We start from the raw sequence: 26,951 nt of genomic DNA, 5'->3' as shown, positions 1-26,951 counted from the left end.
ATTGGTCGCGGTTGCCAGCCGAGACCAATCAGCGATTTTGGCGCCAAATTTAAACAACGCTCTGCTGATTGCGCCCGGTCGGCCGCATACATATTCTAGAATACCCGATGCGTTAGAATCGGGCCACCATCTAGTTGTAATTATAATTGTTTGCAGAAAACACCAAAAAAGTAAGTACATGGGCCTAAAAGGCCCGGGTTACGCATTCTATGTGATTAATCCTTTTTATCATTTTAACGATTTTTTTTCAAATTTCAAACAAAGACATGAAAAACACACAAACAAGGGTATATAAATGTTGAACTAAACTAGCTGCAGCTACATTTATTTTCCAACCTTTCCTTTTCAATTTTATTGATCTTCCACACAAGTTACATGTTATCTTTTGTGAAGAATGTTCTTTACAGATATTTTCTGCACAAATGATACAGTAACACTCAAGTTTTCCTGTCTTTGTTTGTTGGAGAAATAAAACCACGCTTTTGTTTACTTTCTCCTGGCTCTGGAATTACCTGAAAATGGAATATGCCACACCATTTGATAGCTTTTCTAGTTTGCTTTGGCAAGCATTTTATGTTGCTTCGCTGCATCATGTGAAACATTACAAGTTCATGGCAAAGGAACTTGAAGAATAGGAGTCTACTGTCCTTCCTACTAGCATGGAAATGGGGATTAGTTTCAGTATAAATAATGTAGGAATTAAGGGTTGATACATCAAGCATATTTGAAAAAATTACTACAGACCAACATTTTGTTTGCCTCTGTCATGAATATTTTCCAACCATTTCATCCATTTTGTCCACACCTCCTTTAGTTTTATTACAGTGCAGGATGATTTGTGGTTTCTGTTTCCTGACAATACTGGAACCATGATACATGGTGCTGAGTAATATAAAGGATTTTTCCTTATTCACTTTGTAATACACAATTGTTGCTTTGTTGCTGAAACCAAAGACACATGTCTTGTAAATCTTTATCACTTCTCCACAGAATAGGTGATTGGTCTGAAATCACTCGGGGTGTAAAGAGACTCTGTCATCACAGAATAACTAATCAAACCAATCGCAGCCCCTCAGTATATCATGGCACCCTGTATTTTGATTGGCAGCTGTAGCTTTATAGACTCGAGTGGGGGTCTCAAACATTTGGCCACAGAGGCTGCTTCATGCAGGCCGCAGGCACCATACACCTTGAGGATTGTGGCACGTCAGCACTTTTTCAGTGGAACATATTGCAGGTGCCGTGCACAGACAAGCTCTTTGCTCAGCTATACCAATGCCAACTGTGGGTCAATCACAGGCCAGCAGCTAATGTCTGCAGGGGACCAGGATGGGAACAGTACTAGAAGATGAGGATCAGGATCTTGACATTACTACAAAAAGGGGACCAGGAAGGGACACGTTACTGTGAGATAGGGAGCCGAATGGTGAGATTGCTACAAAAAGGGGACCAGGTAAGAGGATATTTCTACAAGATGGCCATGATGGGAGACAATAAAACAAGATGAGGACCATGATTGGGGGACATAAGCACAAGATAGGAACCATGATGGGGACATTACTACAAGATGTTGGCCAAAACTACTATATGGCGCTAATAGTAAGATTGTATTACAAAAAGGGGCTAAAATGTAAAAGAAAACAAAAAAAATATAGATTGGAGTTGCTGCAGGGTGTTTTATTATTTCTTGGCAGACATTATACAAGATTTCAGCCACAATTCATGAAGAAACAAATTTTGCATGCCAGTATTTAATAAAAGGTGAGAGGTAGAAAGCTTTTTTTTGTTAAATAAAATTTTTTTTTTTTTTTTATATTATCACTTTTCATAGTTTAAAAACTTACACAAAGCTCTGATTGTTCATGTTTGACAAAATTTTACTTTTCTTGTCTGTCCACCAGTCCTGGTCAGCACCAGCATTTTGAAGAGCGGGTGGACATTATCATAATTTACATCACAAATGTGGCAGAAATGATCACATAAATGTTGTCTAGCTCCGCCCACTCTTCAGAAATGTCGCTGCTGTGGCTGGGACTGGTGGAAATACAGTAAAAGTCAAATTTGGGCAAAACTGAACAATCAGTGCTGTGTGTAATTATGTATGTCACAAAAAGTGACAATACATACATACATTTATAATTCCTATGCCATGAGATTGGAATCTATGAGGAGCTCCTGGAATTAACTCCATTCTGGAGGTTTCAGTCATGAGCCGTCTAGATTGGATTTGATCCTATGAGGACATCGCTCCAGCAACTCCATTCTAGTCAGGTCACCAATGAACTGTACAGAATAGAGGCTACAGGGAGATCATCTAAAAATCCACACCGATCTAGACGGCTCACTAGTGAATCAGCTAGAATGGAGTTGCTCAAATGAGGTCCTCAAAAAATCCACTCCGATCTATACGGCTCACTAGTGAATCAGCTAGAATGGAGTTGCTCAAATGAGGTCCTCAAAAATTCCACTCCGATCTACACGGCTCACTAGTGAATCAGCTAGAATGGAGTTGCTCAAATGAGGTCCTCAAAAAATTCACTCCAATACAATGTTGTAAATTATGAGGACTCTGTTGCTGCGATCTGTTATGTTTCTCCCTGCGAAGCTCCGCTCACTCTTTGAAAAACTCGATTCCAGTCACCTCAGCACCAAATAGTACAGTTTGGAGGCTACAGGGAGATCCTCAAAATACCCACTCCGATCTAGACGGCTCACTAGTGAATCAGCTAGAATGGAGTTACTAAAATGAGGTCCTCAAAAAATCCACTCCGATCTATACGGCTCACTAGTGAATCAGCTAGAATGGAGTTGCTCAAATGTGGTCCTCAAAAAATCCACTCCAATACAATGTTGTAAATTATGAGGACTGTGTTGCTGCGCTTTGTTACGTTATTCCCCGCGAGGCTCCGCTCACTCTTTGAGAAAACTCGATTCCAGTCACCTCAGCACCAAACTGTACAGAGTGAAGGCTACAGGAAGATCCCCAAAAAATCCACTCCGATCTATACGGCTCACTAGTGAATCAGCTAGAATGGAGTTGCTCAAATGTGGTCCTCAAAAAATCCACTCCAATACAATGTTGTAAATTATGAAGACTGTGTTGCTGCGCTTTGTTACGTTATTCCCCGCGAGGCTCCGCTCACTCTTTGAGAAAACTCGATTCCAGTCACCTCAGCACCAAACTGTACAGAGTGAAGGCTACAGGAAGATCCTCAAAAAATCCACTCCGATCTAGACGGCTCACTAGTGAATCAGCTAGAATGGAGTTACTAAAATGAGGTCCTCAAAAAATCCACTCCAATACAATGTTGTAAATTATGAGGACTCTGTTGCTGTGCTTTGTTACGTTTTTCCCCACGTAAAACTGAACGATCAGCACTGTGTGTGATTACTTATATTACAAAAAGCGATAATAAAATGCAAGTTTGATTAATCATGAAAAAAATAAAATTTTGCCCTTTGGAAATACGTAATAAATATAACAGTTTGAGCAAGTACTTAAAAAATAAAAACATGAAATCATTAGAATTATTAGGCTGATATATATCTACAATGTGTGTACATTTCAATTCCACTACATTGCAGGCTATGAGGATCTGGGAATTAGAAAAATATGGATATATAGGTCCATTAATTATATTATAAGGAGTTACCCACAAAAATCAATATCCATTAATGTATCTCCTTCATTAATTTCAAACATATATTATATAAAATAATCATATTCATTCATATTTGATCAATACTTTTATTAAGTCACAGCAAACAGAAAAGTGATAATATCTTCTATAAAAATCTTCATTATGCCCATAAAAACATTTAAAACCCTTTCGGGCAATGTGGTATATATATATATAGCCTAAGACACATAAATGGCCATAAGTATCAATGGTTATACACATAGAAATATAGAAGGTTACAGGTCAAATGTCCTGAATCAGAACAATAATTAGATAGAGACATAAAAGATTACAGGTCAAGTGTCCTGAATTGATCAAATATGAATGAATATGATTATTTTATATAATATATGTTTGAAATTAATGAAGGAGATACATTAATGGATATGAGGATCTGGGAATCTGCTCCATTCTGGACATTGGAGGTGATTTTTTGAGGAACTTCAGTGTAGAAACTGAACTGTCTAGAATGGAGAAGCTGCAGAGAGATCATCAAAAGATCAACTCCGATCCAGTCACCTCACCAGTGAATCAGCTAGAGTGGAGATGCTGGAATGAGATCCTCAAAATATCCACTCCGATCCAGTCACTTCAGTAGTGAGCCGTCTAGAGTGGAGATGCTGGAATGAGGACCACAAAATATCCACTCCGATCCAGTCACTTCAGTAGTGAGCCGTCTAGAGTGGAGATGCGGGAATGAGGACCACAAAATATCCACTCCGATCCAGTCACTTCAGTAGTGAGCCGTCTAGAGTGGAGATGCTGGAATGAGGACCACAAAATATCCACTCCGATCCAGTCATTTCAGTAGTGAGCCGTCTAGAGTGGAGCTGATAAAATGAGCCCTCAATGAGCCCTCAAAAAATCAACTCCAAACTAGACGGCTCAATGGTGAATCAGCTAGAATGGAGTTGATTGTGAATAAGAGAAAAAAAAGGTGACTCTTCAAAATTTGCATACATCACAAAATTGTAAAAATAAATGATTGTGATATTTCCCATAGTAGTAATGGAATAAAGTGACAGTGCTAGTAATAGTGCAAATATGCAAGAATAAATAAAGGGAAAGTAATTCAACAATTAAGGTATAGTATCCACAATTAGAGCAATCAATCCCTCATATAATAAGGAGGGGAGCAGAAGCAAAAAGCAAAATAGGCATGCTTACCACCAGTGTGTAGGTACTGAACCCCGCGTATCCCGACGAGCGTTTCGCCTTGCTGGCTTTAACGAGGGAAAGCCAGCAAGGCGAAACGCGCGTTTGCACTATTACTAGCACTGTCACTTTATTCCATTACTACTATGGGAAATATCACAATCATTTATTTTTACAATTTTGTGATGTATGCAAATTTTGAAGAGTCACCTTTTTTTTCTCTTATTCACAATTCCACTTTTTGAGCTGTTGATATTTATATCATACATCTTGTGATTTTGTCCGCACGTACCCACCAGATATTAGATAATTATCTTTATACATTTTCTTGGGTTTACTCAAGTCTTTAGCATCATTTGCTACTCATAATATATTATACATGTTCCCATGATTTTGCACATCTATCTATTTTCTGTTTTGGCACTTTATCCCGTATAACATCACCTGTCGGATTCTGTATTATTCCTTATTTGTTTCTCGATTTTACTCAATAAAGCTTGTTTGGTTTTTTATTATTGTCTGTTGTGCATTCTAGTTGTAGGGGATTATTATTTTGTGTTTGCACAGCTATATTTTGCTGATTAATATTTTTGTTAATACAGTACATGTTTAATAAAGTTAGTTTTATTCACCACAACCGCTGCCAAAACGCTGTGAAAAAACTTGCATTTTTTACAGTATTTTTTCACCCTTTCATTTCTTTGTAAAAAAAAAGCTACAAAAACACTGAGAGAATTGACACGCTGTGGATTTTAAAAACGCTGCATTTGTCAAATTCAGTCAGGAAAAAAAATCAAGCATATGAGTGAAATTTCTAAAATCTCATATCTTTTGCTGATACTGTAAAACGCAGCTTGATCTGAGGTAAAAATGTCAGACATGTCAGGTGCTCAGGTACTAGAAGTACAGGAGTCTGTACAGAACAATAGGCAGGGCCGGCGTCAGCACCCGGGCAAGTGCCAGGGCCCTGAGCAGGCGAGGGGGCCCACTTGCGGTCGGGCACCCCTCCGGGCTATGGGCGAAGGAGAGCGGTGCCAGCGCCCGCCCTTCTCCCCCACTTGCTCAGGGCCCCGGCAGCCGGATACTTACCTCTCCCCATGCCTCCTCCGCTCCGCAGTCTTCCCGCTCTGCGCTCCCTGTGACATCTCAGGTCAGAGGGCGTGGTGACGTCTTTCCACCGCACCCTCCCCTGAGCCATCACAGGCAGCGCAGAGCGGGAAGACGCCAGCAATGCTGGAGTCCGGACCTGAGCAGCGGCAGCAGGTGAGAAGGAGTGAGGTGAGGGTGAGTATTTGACTTTTTTTTTTTTAATGTATGGAGGCATGGGGCATTATATGGGGGGGGGGGTGACATCCTGCATGGGGCATTATATGGGGGGGGGGTGACATCCTGCATGGGGCATTATATGGGGGGGTGACATCCTGCATGGGGCATTATATGGGGGGGTGACATCCTGCATGGGGCATTATAAAGAGGGGGGGTGACATCCTGCATGGGGCATTATATAGGGGGGGAGACATCCTGCATGGGGCATTATAAAGAGGTGGGGAGACATCCTGCATGGGGCATTATATAGGGGGGGGAGACATCCTGCATGGGGCATTATAAAGAGGGGGGGAGACATCCTGCATGGGGCATTATATAGGGGGGGAGACATCCTGCATGGGGCATTATAAAGAGGGGGGATAACATCCTGCATGGGGCATTATATGGTGGGGAAGAGGGATATCCTGCATGGGGCATTATATGGGGGGAAAGGGACATCCTGCATGGGGCATTATATGGGGGGAAAGGGACATTCTGCATGGGGCATTATATGGGCTGGAGAGGAGACATCCTGCATGGGGCATTATATGGTGGGGGAGAGGGACATCCTGCATGGGGCATTATATGGGAGGGGGGAAGGGACATCCTGCATGGGGCATTATATGGGGGAAAGGGACATCCTGCATGGGGCATTATATGGGGGGGAAAGGGACATCCTGCATGGGGCATTATATGGGGGGAAAGGGACATCCTGCATGGGGCATTATAAGGGGAGAACAGCCTGTATAGGGCATTATGTGGGGGAGAACAGCCTGCATGGAGCATTATATGGGGGCCAGTATCCTGTATAGAGCGTTATAAGGGGGTCAGTATCCTGTATAGAGCGTTATAAGGGGACCAGTATCCTGTACGGACCGTTATATGGGGGCCAATATCCTGTATGGAGCGTTATGTGGGGGCCAGTATTCTGTATGGATTGTTATGTGGGGGCCAGTATTCCGTATGGAGCGTTATATGGGGGCCAGTATTCCGTATGCAGCTTTATATGGGGGCCAGTATTCTGTATGGAGCATTTTATGGGGCCAGTATCCTGTGTGGAGCAATTCGCCGTTTTTTGAGCTTTTGTAGAATTTACAATAGATATATCTCATGTACTGTAAGAAGTGAAATCTTTGCATTGTATTATATATATATATATATATATATATGAATCTTGGTATGTGTTAAGGGGGCCCACTGAGACTCTTTTGCCCAGGGCCCAGAAAAACCTGGAGCCGGCCCTGGCAATAGGGATATGTTTTCTGAGATCCCAGATCATAGAAACGTAATAAAATATTTTAGTTTTTCTGCAGAGCATAGACCCGGACGTCAGCTGGCCAATACAGGTGCCCTGTCCAGGGTCCTAGTTTTGGTTTAATGATTTAAGAGCTAAGAATATTCCGGCGCTGAGGTAGAAACAGATGGGAGGATATGTAACATGAGCGGGGGAAACGTGTGGTGTGTGCATGTCACCTTCGATCCGCTCATGTGAACAGTGTATTTTCTGGCTAATCACCTGCAATGTTCAGGTCTGGTATAATAGGGCTGAGAGTCCACAAGAAGAGGCTCTCTCTGCTCCTGGGAAAACTGCTGTGAGTAAAGCAATTGTTTGGGTTAAGAGCTGTGAACGAGGCCAAACCTGCCTGGTGTGAATTGTGCCTTGGAATACCTGAAGCACATGTCTGGTCCAGGGGACGGTGATCGCTTGAACTTATTCTCTAATCCTGTCACAATATATAAATAGTTACATATATATAGATTTTTATATTTACTTATATAAATAAAATATGCAAGTGTGTATGTGTGTGTATATAATGTATATATATATATATATATATATATACAGTACAGACCAAAAGTTTGGACACACCTTCTCATTTAAAGATTTTTAAATCTAGACAACCTCTTGAAGCTCATCAAGAGAATGCCAAGAGTGTGCAAAGCAATCATCAAAGCAAAAGGTGGCTACTTTGAAGAACCTAGAATATAAGACATATTTTCAGTTGTTTCACACTTTTTTGTTAAGTATATAATTCCACATGTGTTATTTCATAGTTTTGATGCCTTCAGTGTGAATGTACAATTTTCAAAGTCCTGAAAATACAGAAAAATCTTTAAATGAGAAGGTGTGTCCAAACTTTTGGTCTGTACTATGTACTATGTATTCAAGCAGAGTTCAAATGCATATGGTGCAATATATATAGTTACAAACAGTGATTCCATAATTACAATTAATTTATACAAAACCATGATTTCACAAAGAAAGTGCAAAAGTGCATATCTCAAAATAATATTAAAATTACATACATAGTGATAAATTTTAAACAGATACATTATTATCATCAATATCATGATCCATAACTCTCATAAAGTGACAAGTGCTTTGATTGATAATTATTAGTGCCAGATATACATTGTAAATAATACATATGAGGGTGCGACTCACCCCGCAGCAATCATGCATAACCACACATCCTACTTCCTCCACGCTGTTCTCGGCGTCTCAGAATCCAATCTGCGCATGTCTCCCATGGGACCCACATTGTTTTGTCACATGACCAGGGCAAACCTAGTCCGCCCATATCGTGACATCACCGGGCAAGCGCTTTACACTTCTAACACTATGGTCGCCATCTTTTTAATTGGCAAACTCCACCAGAAGATTATTTTCAAATATGAACAAAATGTGCACTCAAATAATTAATCCTATCCTCTATTAACTGCAAGAACGCGCCCACTTTTCATTATCAGGGACACCATCCTATTCATAATTTCTCAATTTATTTATATTATAATAACAGTATCCATACGGTAATTCCTATGTCCATAAATGAACGGAGAGATAATATATTAATACATAACCCAGACACCCTTCCATGGAATTCCCTATCCCTAGGTTCATCCATGGAGTGAGATTAAGAGGTCAGAGGAGGAACCTTCATCAGGTCCCCACCCCCTTCCCAATCTCAGGCGATAATTGGGAATACATTATAGTTCAATTCTCTCCATAAATAGGAATACCATTTCATAATGTAGAAATATATTTTTATAACTTCATTAGGTGGAAACTTGAATATTTTCAACTACTATATATATATAAAGAAAACATTTTTTTAAGAAAAAATCCATTCCCAGAGGAAGTCTCCCTTTCTTTATACGCATGTTGCTGCAGATCGCGTCGACTCCACAAAATATCATAGTGAGAGTGATTGATCTGCAAGAAGCCAAAAATATCCATATATAAATATATTAAAATATAAAAATCCAATTATATTTAAAATACCCCAAATTTCATACACTGCTGATGTCTGAACATACTCCTCAGGTGATACCTGCTGTATTAAATTCAGCATTCAGTCCATTTGGCTTCAACGTATTCAAGTTATGGATCCACTCAAGTTCCTTTCTTTTTAATAATCGTATTCTATCTCCACCCCGTCTTTGCAAAGGGACCGCATCTATAATTCTAAATCTTAATTGTATCACAGTATGTCCCGCCTCCACAAAATGCTTTGATACAGGTAAGTCCATCCTCTTTTTTCTAATGGAATGTCTATGATTATTCATGCGAGTTTTAAAATCGCACGTAGTTTCTCCTATATACCAAAGTGAGCAGGGGCACTCTAACAGATATATCACATGTAAAAAAATTTTTTATGTTGTATACTTTTTGAGCTTTTGGATGAAGAAACCGATCACCTTTTAACATAAACGGGCAGTTGACACATGAAAGACATGGATAACAACCCTTTCTACTTCTACCCGTAGTGAATGTCTGAGTCACAGTTTTAGAGGGGCCAATATCTGAATGTACTAGTACATCTTTAATATTTTTATTCTATAAGAAAAAAAGAGGGGGATTTTTAAATTCTGGCACATCCGGGAAACATATATTTAACATTTTCCAATGACTCCTGTCTATATTTGCCACCTGTTCACTCTCTTCACCATATGTCGATACCATAGGTATTCTATCATCCTTATCATTTTTGGTCATTTTATTCAGAATAATATCCCTATTTAATCCACTGACTTTTTTTTCCTGTTTATTTAACAGTCTCTGAGGGTAACCTCTTGACCTAAGTTTTTTCGTAAGTTTCTGTGCACTCTTATACAGGCCCTCCTCACTACTCTTTATTCTTTTAATTCTTAAATATTGGCTAAAAGGTAATGATTCTATCATGCGTTTTGGGTGGTGACTGTTATACCTCAGGAAATCATTTCGATCCGTCGGTTTAATGAAGAGGGAGGTCAATAATTTTCCATTTTCCTGTGTGATAAAAACATCCAAAAACTGAATAGATTTACATGAACTCACCAATGTAAATTTGACAGTCCTATCGACCTGATTCAAATATCCATAAAAATCCTCCAGTTCCCCTTGTGTACCTGTCCAGAGGAGGAAGACGTCATCTATGTATCGCCACCACGCCATGACATGTCTAAAGTGGTGGGACACATAGACAAAGTCCTCCTCCAATGTAGCCATAACAATATTTGCAGAAGCAGGGGCCATATTGGCCCCCATCGCGGTTCCACGTTTCTGGAGGAAATATTCATCACCAAATAGGAAATAATTATGATGTAATATGAACTCTAATAATTCAATAATAAATTTCCTATTATTTTCACTAAGATCCGTATAAGACATTCTCCGTTCAATCGCCTCCACCCCCCTACCATTATCAATGGAGGTGTATAGAGATACCACATCAAATGAGGCCAAAATGACCTCACTTTTTAATTCAACTTCCTGTATTTTTAATAAAAAATCCATGGTATCTCTTACAAAGGATTTAGTATTTTTCGCCAATGGATTTAATATTCTATCAAGATAAATTCCAATTTTACTCGTTAATGAATTTACCCCGGAGACTATGGGTCGTCCCGGGGGATGATCAAGATTTTTATGTATTTTAGGAAGTACATATATCACAGGGGTGGTAGGATTCTCCACATACTGTATAAATAATCATAAAGATCTTTATCAATTATATTATTTTCCAAATCCCCATCCAAAATAACTTTCAAATAATTTAAAAATAGAAATTTGGATCCTTTTCCAACTTGACATAAACTTCACTGTCACTCAACTGTCTTCTAATTTCTTCAATATACATAACCCTGTCCATGACGACGACAGCCCCACCTTTATCGGCAGGTTTTATAATGATGTCGTTGTCATGGACATGGTCCTGCAAAGCCCGTATCTCCTCTGTACTCAAATTTGGAGATTTCAGTCTTTTATTTGAGTTCCCTCTCAATACTTTCACATCCCTCTGTACCGCTTCCATAACTGCATTAATTACCGGAGGATTCACAGGTGGCGTAAAGGTACCCCTTTTGGCCACCTGAACCTGTTGTAGACTAAGTTCACTAGTTATACATTTAGGGACAATCACACTACCAGAAAACCAATTTCTCAATTTGACATTTCTAAAAAAATATCTGGAGATCTAGCTCCAGCTGAAACCAGTCCACATGTTTGCTCATACTAAATGACAAACCCTTATTCAAGACAGTCATCTGTGATGAGGTCAAATTTTTTTTAGAGATATTTACCACGAGTTCATTTCTTTTTTCCGTGTCATCACTTGTCTCTGCTGCCGTGGTTTGATTTTGTCCTGTTTTTTTCTGTTGTCTTCGGTGCCGTTTGCCCCCTCTTCTTTTCCGTTGGATCCTCTCTGTTGCTCCTGATCTAGGTCTAAAGGAGAAATTATCACACAATTGTAAATGTCCTTTTATATCATGCTTGTTAGGCCTTTTATCAGTCCTTAAATAACCTCTTTTACTCCATGATGAATTAGATCCACCCTTCTGCCAGTTATAAAAGTGACCAGTTTGATAATCATCCATATCTCGATTCCATTTACGACGTTTTACATCCTACAATTCCATGCGCAAACCCTGCACCTTAGTCATTATTAAATCCTTGAAGGAATCCCATTCCTCAATTTTGAGCAATGATTTCAATTTTTCCTCAGTATCCACAATGTAAGTTGTCATTTTCAATATTTCCTGTTGTAAAAAGTCAATATTCAACAAAATTATATCCAAGGCATATCTATTGGAGATTTGACAAAAACGGGAGCAAAAAGTCACATTATTTCCAAAAAGATTGGGTCTTATATTTGAACGTAAACCCCGTGGTATTTTCCGAGCTTTATAATACTGTCCCAAAGTAACCAAATGCAGTTGTAGAATAATCATCCTTTTAGAATCACTTTCATATTTACGTTTAAGATCCACTAGGGAAGGTGTACTTAAAAAAGTCCCATCATCCTTCAGCGCACCTAGGATCCGTTCTTCTTCCTCAGCAGTATATGAAAAAACATCAGGCTCTATACCGTCCATTACTTTAGATCAAAAGAATACATTTTTAAAGGAAAAAGAAAAAATTAAGAGACAATGTGCATGTCTTCCTGGACATATACAGTACAGACCAAAAGTTTGGACACACCTTCTCATTTAAAGATTTTTCTGTATTTTCATGACTTTGAAAATTGTACATTCACACTGAAGGCATCAAAACGACGAATTAACACATGTGGAATTATATACTTAACAAAAAAGTGTGAAACAACTGAAAATATGTCTTATATTCTAGGTTCTTCAAAGTAGCCACCTTTTGCTTTGATGACTGCTTTGCACACTCTTGGCATGTAAGAGGATACTGGCCTTCAGGGCAAAGTGGCAAAGAAAAAGCCATATCTGAGACTGACTAATAAAAGGAAAAGATTAATATGGGCAAAAGAACACAGACATTGGACAGAGGAAGATTGGAAAAAAGTTTTATGGACAGACGCATCAAAGTTTGAGGTGTTTGGATCACACAAAAGAACATTTGTGAGATGCAGAACAACTGAAAAGATTCTGGAAGAGTGCCTGACGCCATCTGTCAAGCCTGGTGGAGGTAATGTGTTTGTCTGGGGCTGCTTTGGTGCTGGTAAAGTTGGAGATTTGTACAAGGTAAATGGGATTTTGAATAAGGAAGGCTATCACTCCATTTTGCAACGCCATGCCATACCCTGTGGACAGCGCTTGATTGGAGCCAATTTCTTCCTATAACAGCACACCTCCAAATTATGCATGACCTATTTAGGGAAGAAGCAGGCAGCTGGTCTTCTATCTGTAATGGAGTGGCCAGTGCAGTCACCAGATCTCAACCCCATTTAGCTGTTGTGGGAGCAGCTTGACCGTATGGTGCGCAAAAAGTGCCCATCAAGCCAATCCAACTTGTGGGAGGGGCTTCAGGAAGCATGGGGGGAAACTTGTCAAGATTACCTCAGCAAATTAACAGCTAGAATGCCAGGTCTGCAATGCTGTAATTGCTGCAAAGGGAGCATTCTTTGACAAAAGCAAAGTTTGAAGGAGAAAATTATTCTTTCAAATAAAAATTATTATTTCTAACCTTGTCAATGTCTGGACAATATTTTCTATTCATTTTGCAACTCATTTGATAAATAAACGTATGAGTTATTATGGAAAACACAAAATTGTCTGGGTGACCCCCAAACTTTTGAACGGTAGTGTATATATATAGATATATATACATACACACACACACATGCATATATATATATATATATATATATATATATATATACACACATGTATGTATATGTGTGTGTATATATATTGTAAGGCAGCACTACTTATTATCCTGGGGGATACTCGCTTTGCTGCGTCAATCACTGCACACCAGCAACTACTTTGCCGTGTTTCACAATCCACAGTTTATTACACTTCATAAACCGTATTTCACATACATAATGTCCACGAGCCCAAGTGGCAGACCGGCCCACTTGGCTCTAATTACAGCCTTCCGCAAGGTAATAAAACAATGTCCATGAAAATGTCCATAACATAAAGAGTATTACCTTTATTGGCTTTCAGCTGCTTTTAGTCCATTTCACCACTGTGACTCTAAGGCTTGACCACACGTGGTCTCCAGCCCTCCACCCGTCCAAGACCACTGGCATCTCTCACACACAGATCCAGGCTCTGTCCTCCAGGACGCTTGTGTGGCACTCCGAGGCTTACTGGCATCCCACACACACACACAGGGATCTAGGCTTCACCTCCACCGGAGTCCACCAGGCCTCACCAGGCCTCACACGAGCGGTGCTTGTGTGGCACTCCGAGGCTTACTGGCATCCCCCACACTCTCACAGGGATCCAGGCTTCACCTCCACCGGAGTCCACCAGGCCTCACCAGGCTTCCCACGAGCGGTGTTCCCCACACACAGGGAACAGCCTTGTGCCGCTCACACGGTGCCCACACAGGAGCTCCCAACACCCAGGAACTTCTACACACCGGAACACACCTGTCACAAATCACACAGGGTTTATATATACTGCAGCACACACACAGATAGGACCTTAACTGATGTCAGAGTCATGTGTCCACACCCTCTGTGTGCATAAGGACCTGTGTGATGTCACAGTCATGTGACCAGTCCGTTAAAGAGGAAGGTACATGGTCATTCAAAAACACACCGAACCATTATATATATAGTGATGTCTGCTACATCACTATATATATATGTATGTGTGTGTATATATATATGTGTATGTATGTATATGTATGTGTGTATATATATATGTGTGTGTGTATATATATGTGTGTGTATATATATATATATATATGTATGTATGTGTGTATGTGTATACACATATATATATATATATATACATATATATATATATATATATATATATATATATATATATACATATGTGTGTGTGTGTTTGTACATACATACATGCGTGGTCAAAATTGTTGGTACCCCTCGTTTAATGAAAAGAAAAACCCACAATGGTCACAGAAATAATTTGAATCTGACAAAAGTAATAATAAATTAAAAATCTATGAAAATGAACAAATGGAAGTCAGACATTGCTTTTCAACCCTGCTTCCACAGAAGTTTTTAAAAAATGTAACTCATGATATAGGCCTGGACAAAAATGATAGTACCCCTCAAAATAATGTGACAACAGATACATGTTAAATCAAGTTGTGTCCACTAATTAGCATCACAAGTGTCTACAATCTTGTAATCAGTCAGTGGGCCTGTATATAGGGCTACAGATACTCACTGTGCTGTTTGGTGACATGGTGTGTACCACACTCAACATGGACCAGAGGAAGCAAAGGAAAGAGTTGTCTCAGGAGATTAGAAAGAAAATTATAGACAAGCAAGTTAAGGGTAAAGGTTATAAGACCATCTCCAAGTAGCTTGATGTTCCTATGACTACAGTTGCACATATTATTTAGAAATTTAAGATCCATGGGACTGTAGCCAACCTCCCTGGACGTGGCAGCAGGAGGAAAATTGATGACAAATCAAAGAGACGGATAATTCGAATGGTAACAAAAGAGCCCAGGATAACTTCTAAAGAGATTAAAGGTGAGCTTCATGCTCAAGGAACATCAGTGTCAGATCGCACCATCCGTTGTTGTTTGATCCAAAGTGGACGTCATGGGAGACGACCAAGGAGAACACCGTTGTTGAAAAAAATTTCATAAAAAAGCCAAACTGGAATTTGCCAAACTACATGTTGACAAGCCACAAAGCTTCTGGGAGAATGTCCTATGGACAGATGAGACAAACATTGAAGTTTTTGGCAAGGCACATCAGCACTATGTTCACAGACGGAAAAGTGAAGCATATCAAGAAAAGAACACTGTCCCTACTGTGAAACATGGAGGAGCTCTGTTATGTTCTCGGGCTGCTTTGCTGCATCTGGCACAGGGTGTCTTGAATCTGTGCAGGGTAAAATGTAATCTCAAGACTATCAAGGGATTCTAGAGAGAAATGTGCTACCCATTGTCAGAAAGCTTGGTCTCAGTCATGGGTCTTGCAACAGGATAATGACCCAAAACACACAGCTTATAACACCCAAGAACGGCTAAGAGGAAAACTTTCAACTATTCTGAAGTGGCCTTCTATGAGCCCTGACCTAAATCCTATTGAGCATCTTTGGAAAGAGCTGAAACCTGCCATCAGGAAAAGTCAACCTTCAAACACGAGACAACATAAATAAAACTGTTACACTCGCGCCTGGACTGACTGGCGTGAGTGTGATTAGTGATCCCACTGTACCATGAACCGAGGAGTGCCTGGAGGGGCATAACTAAGTATCTACCCGATCCGACCAAGGTCGCACGGAGGCTAACGACTCCGTGAACCAAGGAGGAACCGAGAAGAGAGACCAGGTGCTACTCCAGGTTAGACCCCGGTCACAGCTGTTGACCCACACCGGGGAATGCAGGAACGGGCAGGTTAGGCTGGCACACAGACAGGTGGGTATTGGCAGGCACGGCTGGAGTGCAGACAAGAGGATACTGGCAAGCACGGCTGGTATGCAGACAGGAGGGCACTGGCAAGGCACGGCTGGTATGCAGACAGGGGGGTACTGGCAAACACGGCTGGAGTGCAGACAGGGAGGCACTAGCAGGTTGGAGCGCAGGCTGGATAGGGTCCAGTACAAACTGGGATTCAGGAACAGAACCGCAGATGCGGTAGACAAGCAGAGCAGAGAGGAACCGCTGGAGCGGTAGGCAAGGCAGAGCAGAGAGATACCGCCGGAGCGGTGAGCAAGGCAGAGCAGGGCGAAACCGCCGGAGCGGTGGGCAAGGCAGAGCAGGAGGATCGCCAGAGCGGTGAGCAAGGCAGAGCAGGGCGAAACCGCCGGAGCGGTGGGCAAGGCAGAGCAGAGAGGAACCGCCGGAGGGGTGAGCAAGGCAGAGCAAAGAGGAACCGCCGGAGCGGTTAGCAAGGCAGAGCAGAGAGGAACCGCCGGAGCGGTGAGCAAGGCAGAGCAGAGCGGAACCGCCGGAGCGGTGAGCAAGGCAGAGCAGAGTTGAACCGCTGGAGCGGTGAGCAAGGCAGAGCAGGAAGGAACCGCCGGAGCGGTGAGCAAGGCAGAGCAGAGCGAAACCACCGGAGCGGTGAATAAGGCAGAGCAGAGAGGAACCGCCGGAGCGGTGAGCAAGGCGAAACCGCCGGAGCGGTGGACAAGGCAGAGCAGAGAGGAGACGCCGGAGCGGTGAGCAAGGCAGAGCAGGAAGGAAGCACCGGAGCGGTGAGCAAGGCAGAACAGAGCGAAACCGCTGGAGAGGTGAACAAGGCAGAGCAGAGAAGACAGGGCTCTGTTCACACTGAACAGACTGGAAGGGACAAGCAGAACCAGATACACACAAGGTACTTGCAATGAAGTAGCGAGTGGACACTAAACTCACAACAGAAGTACAGAGACAACGAGAAGGAGTTAGGTGCAGGTTCAGAGACTGCAGGAAAAGGGAAGGTACGGACACAGAGACAAACAGGCTAGGAGAGTGTTCAGACAGGAACTGACACTGCAACGAGATACAGGAGCAAGTCTGGGTATACGGCCCCCAGAAAGGCAGAAACAGGCTAGAAGACACAGATAACAGGTCTGGGAATGCAGCCCCCAGAGAGGCGGAAACAGACTAGAAGTCACAGGTAACAGGTCTGGGAATGCAGCCCCCAGAGAGGCGGAAACAGACTAGAAGTCAGAGGTAACAGGACAGGACCTGGCAATACAGTTGCAAAGACAAACTGAGTGCAGGTGTTGCTCAGGCATCTCCTACTGGGTGGAGGGGGTTTAAATATCCAGTGACTCACAGCAATAGGCTGGAGATGCATTAGGGGTGCGCCCACAGCAGCTATAAGAATCAGGAAGTAACCGGGCCGCCGCCCTAAGCAATCAATCAAGGGACATGCACACAGCATGGAGCAGGAATAGCAGACGGGACAGACAGCTAAGATTGCGGTCTTGCATAGTGGGAGGTGGTGCACTATGCAAGCATGCCGCCAGGGATGTTACAAAAACTAATTATTCACCTGCTGTTGATTTTTAAATTCTGCCTCCCAAAGATCACAGTAAGGCTCAGTTCACATTTATCCTGAGTCTGCGCTGAGCGCTTACACCAGTTTTCTGTGTAAATCTCTGAAATACATGATTCAGATGGAACCTCCAGCGGAAGATTCCCTATAATGAGGCAGATGGAGACCCCTATGATTTGGAGGGGTCTGTATTTTTATTAGGCGTGCATAAAAGTCCCGTCGGCCACAGTTTTGTGCACTTCTGGAAAGAAGGGCGACGCTGAACATGGGTCACACGGAGTCCAGAGTGAGTCTGCTGCCTCATTATAGTGAATGGATCCCTCTGGGGTTTCATCTGAATCATGTCACTCGGAGATTTACATGGAAACACTGATATAAGTGCTCAGCGTAGAACGCTGGATAAATGTGATCCAAAATGTTATATAAAATGTTGCCAATAAAAGCTTCAACTACATTCGCAAAAAAAGCAAGTCTCCAATCAGGTCTGTCATCTGTTAACGAATATGTGTCACCCTGGCCTGGATGCCACAAGTGTAATTAAAGCTGTGTCTGAGAGCAAGTGGGAGGTTCTCTAGTCAGGGGAACATTAGCATGCAATGCCTCCTGTCTCAGGCCAGTAGGGGGAGCTGGCTGCCCCTATAAAAGCTGGTACTGGGGGCAGGGTTAGGGAGAACTGGATGGCCTGTCTCAGCATTGAGACTTGTCCCAGAGCAGAACAGGGACATAGAGTTGCACTGCACCTAAGAGGAAGTGTGGCAGGAGGAGAGCCACAAGCCAGAGACAAGAGGCGAAGAGAGCCTGTCTTGGCAGAAAGAGGACTTAATTTACCAGACTTTGGTGTCTGAGGCTGTGAGGATTCCACGTCCTGCAGCAGATAACCAGTCCGCAAGGGACTGTATATTCCTTGGCCTAAGAAGCCTGGAGGCCCTGCCACAACCGAAGGGACCAGTAAAGCCGTACAAGGCTGGGAGCAGAAAGGAACCCACGTCGCAGGCCATACAGGCGAGAATACACGGAAAGCTCGGAAACGTGGGCTGTTACCCTATAACGAGGAGATAGCCAGAAGGAGCGCAGAAAGCACGGTAGGCCTACACCCTCACCCTGACCAGGGCCAATTTCCCCGTTGCTCTCAGACATCCATGTCCCCTCCTAGCTGGGACTGTTTATGGGTCAGTTTACCTGTTTCAGTAAAGACCCTGGACTGCAACCTATTGTCTGTGTGCTCCTTCGCACCTCCAGCACTACCGGTACTGGGACTCTCACCACCATCACTCCCACCATCCACTACACTGCCCTGGGGCCGCACTCTTCCCGTGGGGAGTCACACCATCCCAGCTGCACATATCATCAGCCCCAGCGGTCTGCCTTGCAGCGGCGGTTCCTAATGACCGCAAATCCACGGGTGGCGTAGTCGGACATAATCAACAACACGTAACGGACTTCCACTGGCCTGACCACCCTGAGCCGCGGGACCGGGCCGCCACTACTACCCCCATCGTTTCCCTATTGCCCGGATCCGCGTGCCCCACGGCCCAGGGGGCGAGTCAAATATATAGCACAAAGGCTCTAGAAAAATGAAATGGCTACTAGCTGTCCAAAAGAAATCCAGCAAATTCTGCGCTCCCAAATCCAAATGCCGCCTCCCTTCTGAGCTCCAGAGTGTGCCTGAACCGCAGCTAGCGTCCACATGTTTAGCACTTCTGTAGCGATGAGAGCCTGCCTAATTTACAGGTGCATGTCTCCAGAAGCACAAGCTGGGCACAACGTACTGGTCACTACAATGGGAGTTTGCAATCTTCACTTAGCAACATTCACTGCTGCTTGTTTCTGAAAAACACCCATGGAGTCAAAATCATCACTACACCTGTAGAAGAATTCACAAAGGGGTGTAATTTACAAAATGGGGTCACTTGAGCGGGGATTCTGCACTTCTAGCACTTAGGGGCTCTGTATATGGAATCTGCAAACTATTGTAGGAAAATCTGCGCTCCAGGAGGCAAAAATCGCTCTGTCCCTCTGGAGCCTCACAATACGGCTAAGCAGTACTGCACAGCCACAGCAGAAATTGGAGAAAAAATTTTGCTGCCATTTTTACCCATTTCCTAGTATGAAAATGTAAAATCTGGGGCTAAATCTAAATTTTGGTGGTAAAAATGTAATTATTTTTTCTTCACTGCCCAATGGTATAAAAGTATAAAATTCTGTGACACACCCGTGGTGTCAATATGATCACTATGTCGCGCCCAGGGGATGGGGACGACTCGGTACCCGGGCCTTTGCCTGGTTTGGGGGTGTCGCGGTGGTCGGCTCCCGGGCCCGTACCCTGGGGTCACTCTTGAAAAAGGGGATTGGAACTTGGATAAAAAAAACAGTTCGTGACGCAACCTGTGGTACCTGGTAATGATTACCAGCACTGCTTCAGACCTCCGGGGGTGTTGGGATGGCAGCCGAGGTGTTTCTGCTCCCCACAGGCGGAGTGGTCCCCGGGGTAGGGTGGTGTGAAGGGATGCAGGAGAGAGGGGACCCAGCCGGGTCAGAGGAAGAACAGACACACACACTGGGGCTAGTTTCAGTACCTTTACTGTAGATGGTAGGCAGGTATGGTCCGGGGTACTTGTAGGTGGTGTGCACTTCTGGACTTGCTCCCCAGTGAGCGGGTGTAAGGCCTCCTTTCTGTATCTTCCTGTCTCTCTCCCTGGAGCTTCTGACCTGCCTGGGACAAGGTCTATCTCCCTTGATGTTTCTATCACCCGTCTTGCTTGGTGGAGAGGGCTTTCCCACTGGTTACCACGATCCCTGGACGCTGGGGCCTTCATGGTACCTAGTCCTCTGAATGTGCGGTATTCACGGGTGGACTGAGGGATCTGAAATCCTCCTCAGTATGCCGGATTCCCTACTGGGCATAAAGGTCCCAATAGGCTCGGGCCCGTTGCCCGGCTTGCATCAGGGGACGAACCCTCTGTGCTTCCTCTGTCCCTCATGGCTCTTCTCTTCTCCTTGCCTTCTAGCCCACTCTAGGATCTCACTGGCCAGACTTGCCCGCAGCTTGGGCCTAGCCTGACTTTCAGCCACACAGACTTCAGCTTGTCTGGTGCTGCAGCATCGTGTCACACTTACTGCTTCCCACTGACTGACTTCCTGAACTCCACCCCCCCAGTATATATATACCTGACAGGGCTCCATCTAGTGGACTTGAGTGGAGGTGTCTGCATGAATTGAGGCCACTGGGGAGAATCCATCTGTGCAACACCCAGGAGTTCTGTGGCAGTCTGCAGCCGCAGGGTGTCACAACTACACCCCTAGATGAATTCATTGAGAGGTGTAGTTTGTAAACTGGGATCACTTATGAAGGATTCGGTTGATCTGGTACCTTAGCCAATGTGACACAGCACCCTCAAAGCAGTCCAGCAAAATCTGAACTCCAATATGGCACTTCTTCCCTTCTGAGCTTTGCATTATGCCTCAAAAGTAGTTTTCGACCACATATGGGGTATCTGCGTACTCAGGATAAATTGCATAACAAATTTTGGTGTCTATTTTCTACTGTTACCCTTGTGAAAATGCAAAATTTGGGGCTAAAGAACATTCCTACGGGAAAAATGTGATTTTTTTTTTTTCATTTTTTTATTTTCACGGCTCAATGTTATAAACGTATGTGAAGCACCTACATATGAGCGCACCACCCATCTAGATAAGTTCCCTGAGGGGTCTAGTTTCCAAAATGGTGTCCCTTGTGGAAAAGTTTGGCATCCGCTAATTATTCCAGCAAATTTTACATTCTGGAATGGAGCTCCTTCCCTTTCGACCCCTGCCGTCCGCCTGAACAGTAGTTTTGCCCTATATATGGGTAGTGATTAGGGTTGAGCGAGTATGTTCTGTCCGAGTATGCTCGGGCCGAGCTCCGAGTATTTACAGCTGCTCGGTAATATGGTTGAATCGCTCCCGTGTGCATGATTTGCAACTGTTTGACAGTTTTATTACATGTGAGGAATGTGTAAGAAATAGACATTCCTCACATGTAATAAAACTGTCAAACAGTTTCAAATCATGCACATAGGAGCGATTCAACCATATCACCGAGCAGCTGTAAATACTCGGAGCTCGGCCCGAACATACTCGGCGAAAGGGTTAATAGAACATACTCGCTCAACACTAGTAGTGATGAGTGAGCGTGCTCGTTTAACCCTTTAAAAGAGCACACTCGGTACTCGCATAGTAGTTTCGGCATGCTCGGCATTTCAGTAACAGCCCCCGCGGCTGTATGTGTCACATCTGTTAGACAGCTGTGACACATGCAGGGATAGCCTGTTAACTCATAAAGTGACACTGGTTAGAATTAAAAAACTTGGCCTGGTCAGGAAAGTGAAAACAGGTTTCAGGGTGAAGGGGTTAATGGTTGTATGAGGAATGTTCTGCCATAATGAATGCACTTGGGCACACAAATCATCAAGATCTGCTGACGGCAACTCCTTTTGCAATGCCCGACCAATGAAGTGCTTAATGGGAGTCAAATCCGGAGATGCTTCTGGCCATGGTATCATGTTTAAGTCAAGCATGCTGCTCACAGTAGCACCTGCAACATGTAGCTTAACATTTCCATGTTGAAAAATAGTTACTGAGGCACGTTTAAGAAATGTCCATATCACTGGTTCCACGACCAAATCAATGTAACACTGAGCAGTTAGTATACCTGGAATGAAGACTAGAGGGGTCCTGCTAACATATATTATTCCACAGCACACCATAATCCCGGGAGTACAATCGGTGTGACATTCTTTCTTGAATGCCAGTATTCTAATCTAGTCCAATTCCTCATATATGCCTACACACAGTATGATACCACTTTCATGGCCCCACAGTGGCTATCACACTCAATATGATGCCCCCACAGTCCTATTGCACACAGCATGATGTACAGTATGATTCCCCCTGACAATACATTTCCCCACACAGTACATTGAAAGAAGACACATCCATTGTGTTCTACCTATAACCTAACATGTTGATACAAAGGAAGGCAAAAGACCCATGAGGCAGATGCTAATTGCCCCCTATTAACGAAAAAATCCTTCCCAACTCCACTAATGGCAATTAGACTAGTTCCCTGGATGAACGTCCCATCACAGAATCTAGTTCCCATAACCTGTAATATATTTTTCAACAAAAGCATCCGGGCCATACTTGAACTTGTTTAGTAAATCAACAATTACAATATGATGTTCCCGAAAGTCTGAATATTAAAAATGGTGAACATTGGACATAATTTCAAAAAACATCACAGTAAAGCCAGACACTGTGTATCACACATATCTGTGTGACTGGCGCCCTATGCAGACTCCATCAGTGTGCATGCATAATACTACACAGCCACCCCCTCCAAGAATTGGTAGGTTAGTGAGTGGCTGTCGGCATTAGTATTTTGCACATGTGCTGCCCCCGCCTTTATCATGGAGGCTTGCTGCATCCTGCGGTGCATTGGTAATCTGACCTGGTGTTGGTAAGGCATTATCTTTTACTGTGATGTTTATGTTCCCGAAAGTCCCGTAATTTCACTATTCTTAGAGTAAAGAATCGCCATCTATGATGACTGAGAAACCATCTTTCTTCTAGTAGGAGAGGGTGCCTCCTTGTCATCGTTGAAGGTCTATATGTAAAAAGTTCCTTAATAAGATCTCTATACTGTTTCTTCTTATATTTGTACATTGTAATAAGATCGCCCTTAAACCTTCATTATTCCAAACTGAATAACCCTAACTTTGATAACCTGTCTTGGAATTGCAGTGCACCAATTCCCTTAATAACCTTGGTTGCATTTGTCTGCATACGTCCTAGTTCAACTATGTCCGTCTTATACACCAAAGACCAAAATTATACACAGTATTCTAAATGTGGCTGAATTAGTGACTTGTATACAGACAAAACTATGTTCTTATCATAAGCATCTATGCCTCTTTTAATGCTTCCATGGTTCTATTTGCCTTGGCAGCAGCGGCCTAGCACTGGTTATTAAAGTTGAGTTTGCTGTCCACCCATACACCCAAGTCTTTTCCAGTGATGGTTTTCCCAGTGTTTAGTACATAATTGTACATTGTAATTTGTCCCAAGCAAGAACATTTATCTACATTAAACTTCAATTGCCATTTTTCAGCCCAAACCTCAAGCTTACATAAATCCCTCTGTAATATTACATTATCCTCCTATGTACTGATAACCTTGCAGAGTTTACGATCATCTGAAAATATTGAAATTTTACTCTGTATACCCCCCAAAAGGTCATTAATAAATGTATTAAATAGAAGTCCCAATACTGACTCCTGGGGTACACCACTTTTAAATGTGACCCAGTTAGTGTGTTCCATTAATAACCATCATCTGTTTCTTATCACTGAGCTTTTTTTTGTTTCTTTCGAAATCATCTATACGGTTCCAGACATATGGACCTTTTTAAGTGCTAATGTTTATGGTATTTACCAAAGGAGCAGTCACCCAATGACACTCTTCCTTCAGAGAATCTTCTGGGCCATGGAAACTGGCATGACTTTGGGGTTACTTGTAGTTTTGAATGATTCATTTTACTATTCAATGTACTAAAAATGGGGAAAAAAATCCATTTGTGGTGAAATTGGACCAAATACTGATAGTGGGGCGGTAGCCTAAATCTCTGTCTCCTTTGAAGCTCAGCATATAGATGAGCTCCAGAGGAGCACCAAGACAGCGGGCACAGGGCCCTCACTGTCCTAGTGACCCATCAGCCCCCGAGATCATGTCACAGGGCACAGATGGGAGCTGGTAAATGGAAGCAATGGCACGGGTTACATTTACGTGCTGCTGTCAGAGATTGACAGCAGCATTTAAATGATTAACTTGTCGTAATTAATTGCTGTACTTTTATGTTAGAGGAGCAGGAAAGAAGGAAAAGCCGAGCTGTGGAGTTAGTATCAGAAGAACGTACCAACTCCAACTGCAGGTAGAAAAAAATGTAAATACTTATATATTGTTAATATTGTATATTATAAATTATTTTCATGCATAAATTGCTGAATATTTACTATTATTTGTTGCAGTATATTTGTTATCAGTAATTATTATAGTTGGAAATTTGACTTACTGACACCACAGCCCTAGTTAAAAGGGTTTTCCACAAGTGAATATATTTATATATATACTAGATGGTGTCCCAATTCTAACGCATTGGGTATTCTAGAATATGTATGCGGCCGACCGGGCGCAATCAGCAGAGCGGTGTTTAAATTTGGCGCCAATCTCGCTGATTGGTCGCGGTCGGCTGGCGGCCGCGACCAATCAGCAGAGCGTTGTTTAAATTTGGCGCCAGAGCGTTGTTTAAATTTGGCGCCAATCTCGCTGATTGGTCGTGGCTGGAGTCCGCGACCAATTAGCAGAGCGTTGTTTAAATTTGGCGCCAATCTCGCTGATTGGTCGTGGCTGGCATCCGCGACCAGTCAGCAGAGCATTGTTTAAATTTTCGCCAAAATCGCTGATTGTTCGCGGGCAGCGTCCGCGACCAATCAGCACAGCAGTGTTTAAATGTTGCGCCAAGATCGGTGATTGGTCGTGGCCGCTATTTAAATGTGGCGTCCAAATCGGTGATTGGTCGCGGGCAGCGGCCGCGACCAATCAGCACAGCGGTGTTTAACTTTTGCGCCAAGATCACTGATTGGTCGCGGCCAGAGACCGCGACCAATCAGCGAATCGTATAGGTGAGGACCGGGGAGCAGAATCGTATTGGTGAGGACCGGGGAGCGCCGCTGCCTGTGTGGCTACTTCCGCTGCGAGAAGCCGGGAGATGAGCGGCTTCTCGCAGCAGAAGTATCCCGACCCGTAGCGCCGCTCCCCGGTCCTCCCTTGACACCCTAGCCGCATGGAGGTCAGCGCCACTGCCTGTGCGGCTACTTCCGCTGCGAGAAGCCGGGAGATGAGCGGCTGCTCGCCGGTCGGGGTCCTTCTGCTGCTAGCGGCCGGGAGATGAGAGCCTCGCGCCGGTCATCTCCCGGCTGCATCGCCGCTTAGCTCCGTCCCGCAGATGAGCCTCTAACGGCCGCCATCTTTTTTCTGAAATCACGCGTCGCTGATTGGCCGCTGCTGGACCAATCAGTGACGCGGGATTTCCCCGACAGACAGACAGACAGACAGACGGGATAAGACGATTATATATATAGATATACGCGGTGTGCAGAATTATTAGGCAAATTGTATTTTAGAGGATTATTTTTATTGTTGATCAACAACTATGTTCTCAATCAACCCACAAGACTCATAAATATCCAAGCTTAATATTTTTGGAAGTTGGAGTGTTTTTTTTAAGATTTGGCTATCTTAGGAGGATATTTGTTTGTGCAGGTAACTATTACTGTGCAGAATTATTAGACAATTTAATAAAAACCAAATATAATCCCATCTCACTTGTTTATTTTCACCAGGTAAACCAATATCAGTGCACAAAATATAGAAATAAACATTTCTGACATGCAAAGACAAAAACCCCAAAAATTAGTGATCAATATAGCCACCTTTCTTTATGATGACACTCAACAGCCTTCCATCCATAGATTCTGTCAGTTGCTTGATCTGTTTTCGATCAACATTGCGTGCAGCAGCCACCACAGCCTCCCAGACCCTGTTCCGAGAGGTGTACTGTTTTCCCTCCCTGTAGATCTCACATTTTATGATGGACCACAGGTTCTCTATGGGGTTCAGATCAGGTGATCAAGGGGCCCATGTCATTATTTTTTCTTCTTTTAGACCTTTACTGGCCAGCCACGCTGTGGAGTAGTTGGATGCATGTGATGGAGCATTGTCCTGCATGAAAATCATGTTTTTCTTGAACGATACCAACTTCTTCCTGTACCACTTCTTGAAGAAGTTGTCTTCCAGAAACTGGCAGTAGGTCTGGGAGTTGAGCTTCACTTCATCCTCAACC

This window comes from Phyllobates terribilis, unplaced genomic scaffold, assembly GCF_046119375.1.
Source record: "Phyllobates terribilis strain yellow unplaced genomic scaffold, ASM4611937v1 Scaffold_10__3_contigs__length_209671492, whole genome shotgun sequence".
Lineage (NCBI taxonomy): Eukaryota > Metazoa > Chordata > Amphibia > Anura > Dendrobatidae > Phyllobates > Phyllobates terribilis.
The sequence above is the reverse complement of the archived record's forward strand: the minus strand, read 5'-3'. Positions refer to the sequence as shown.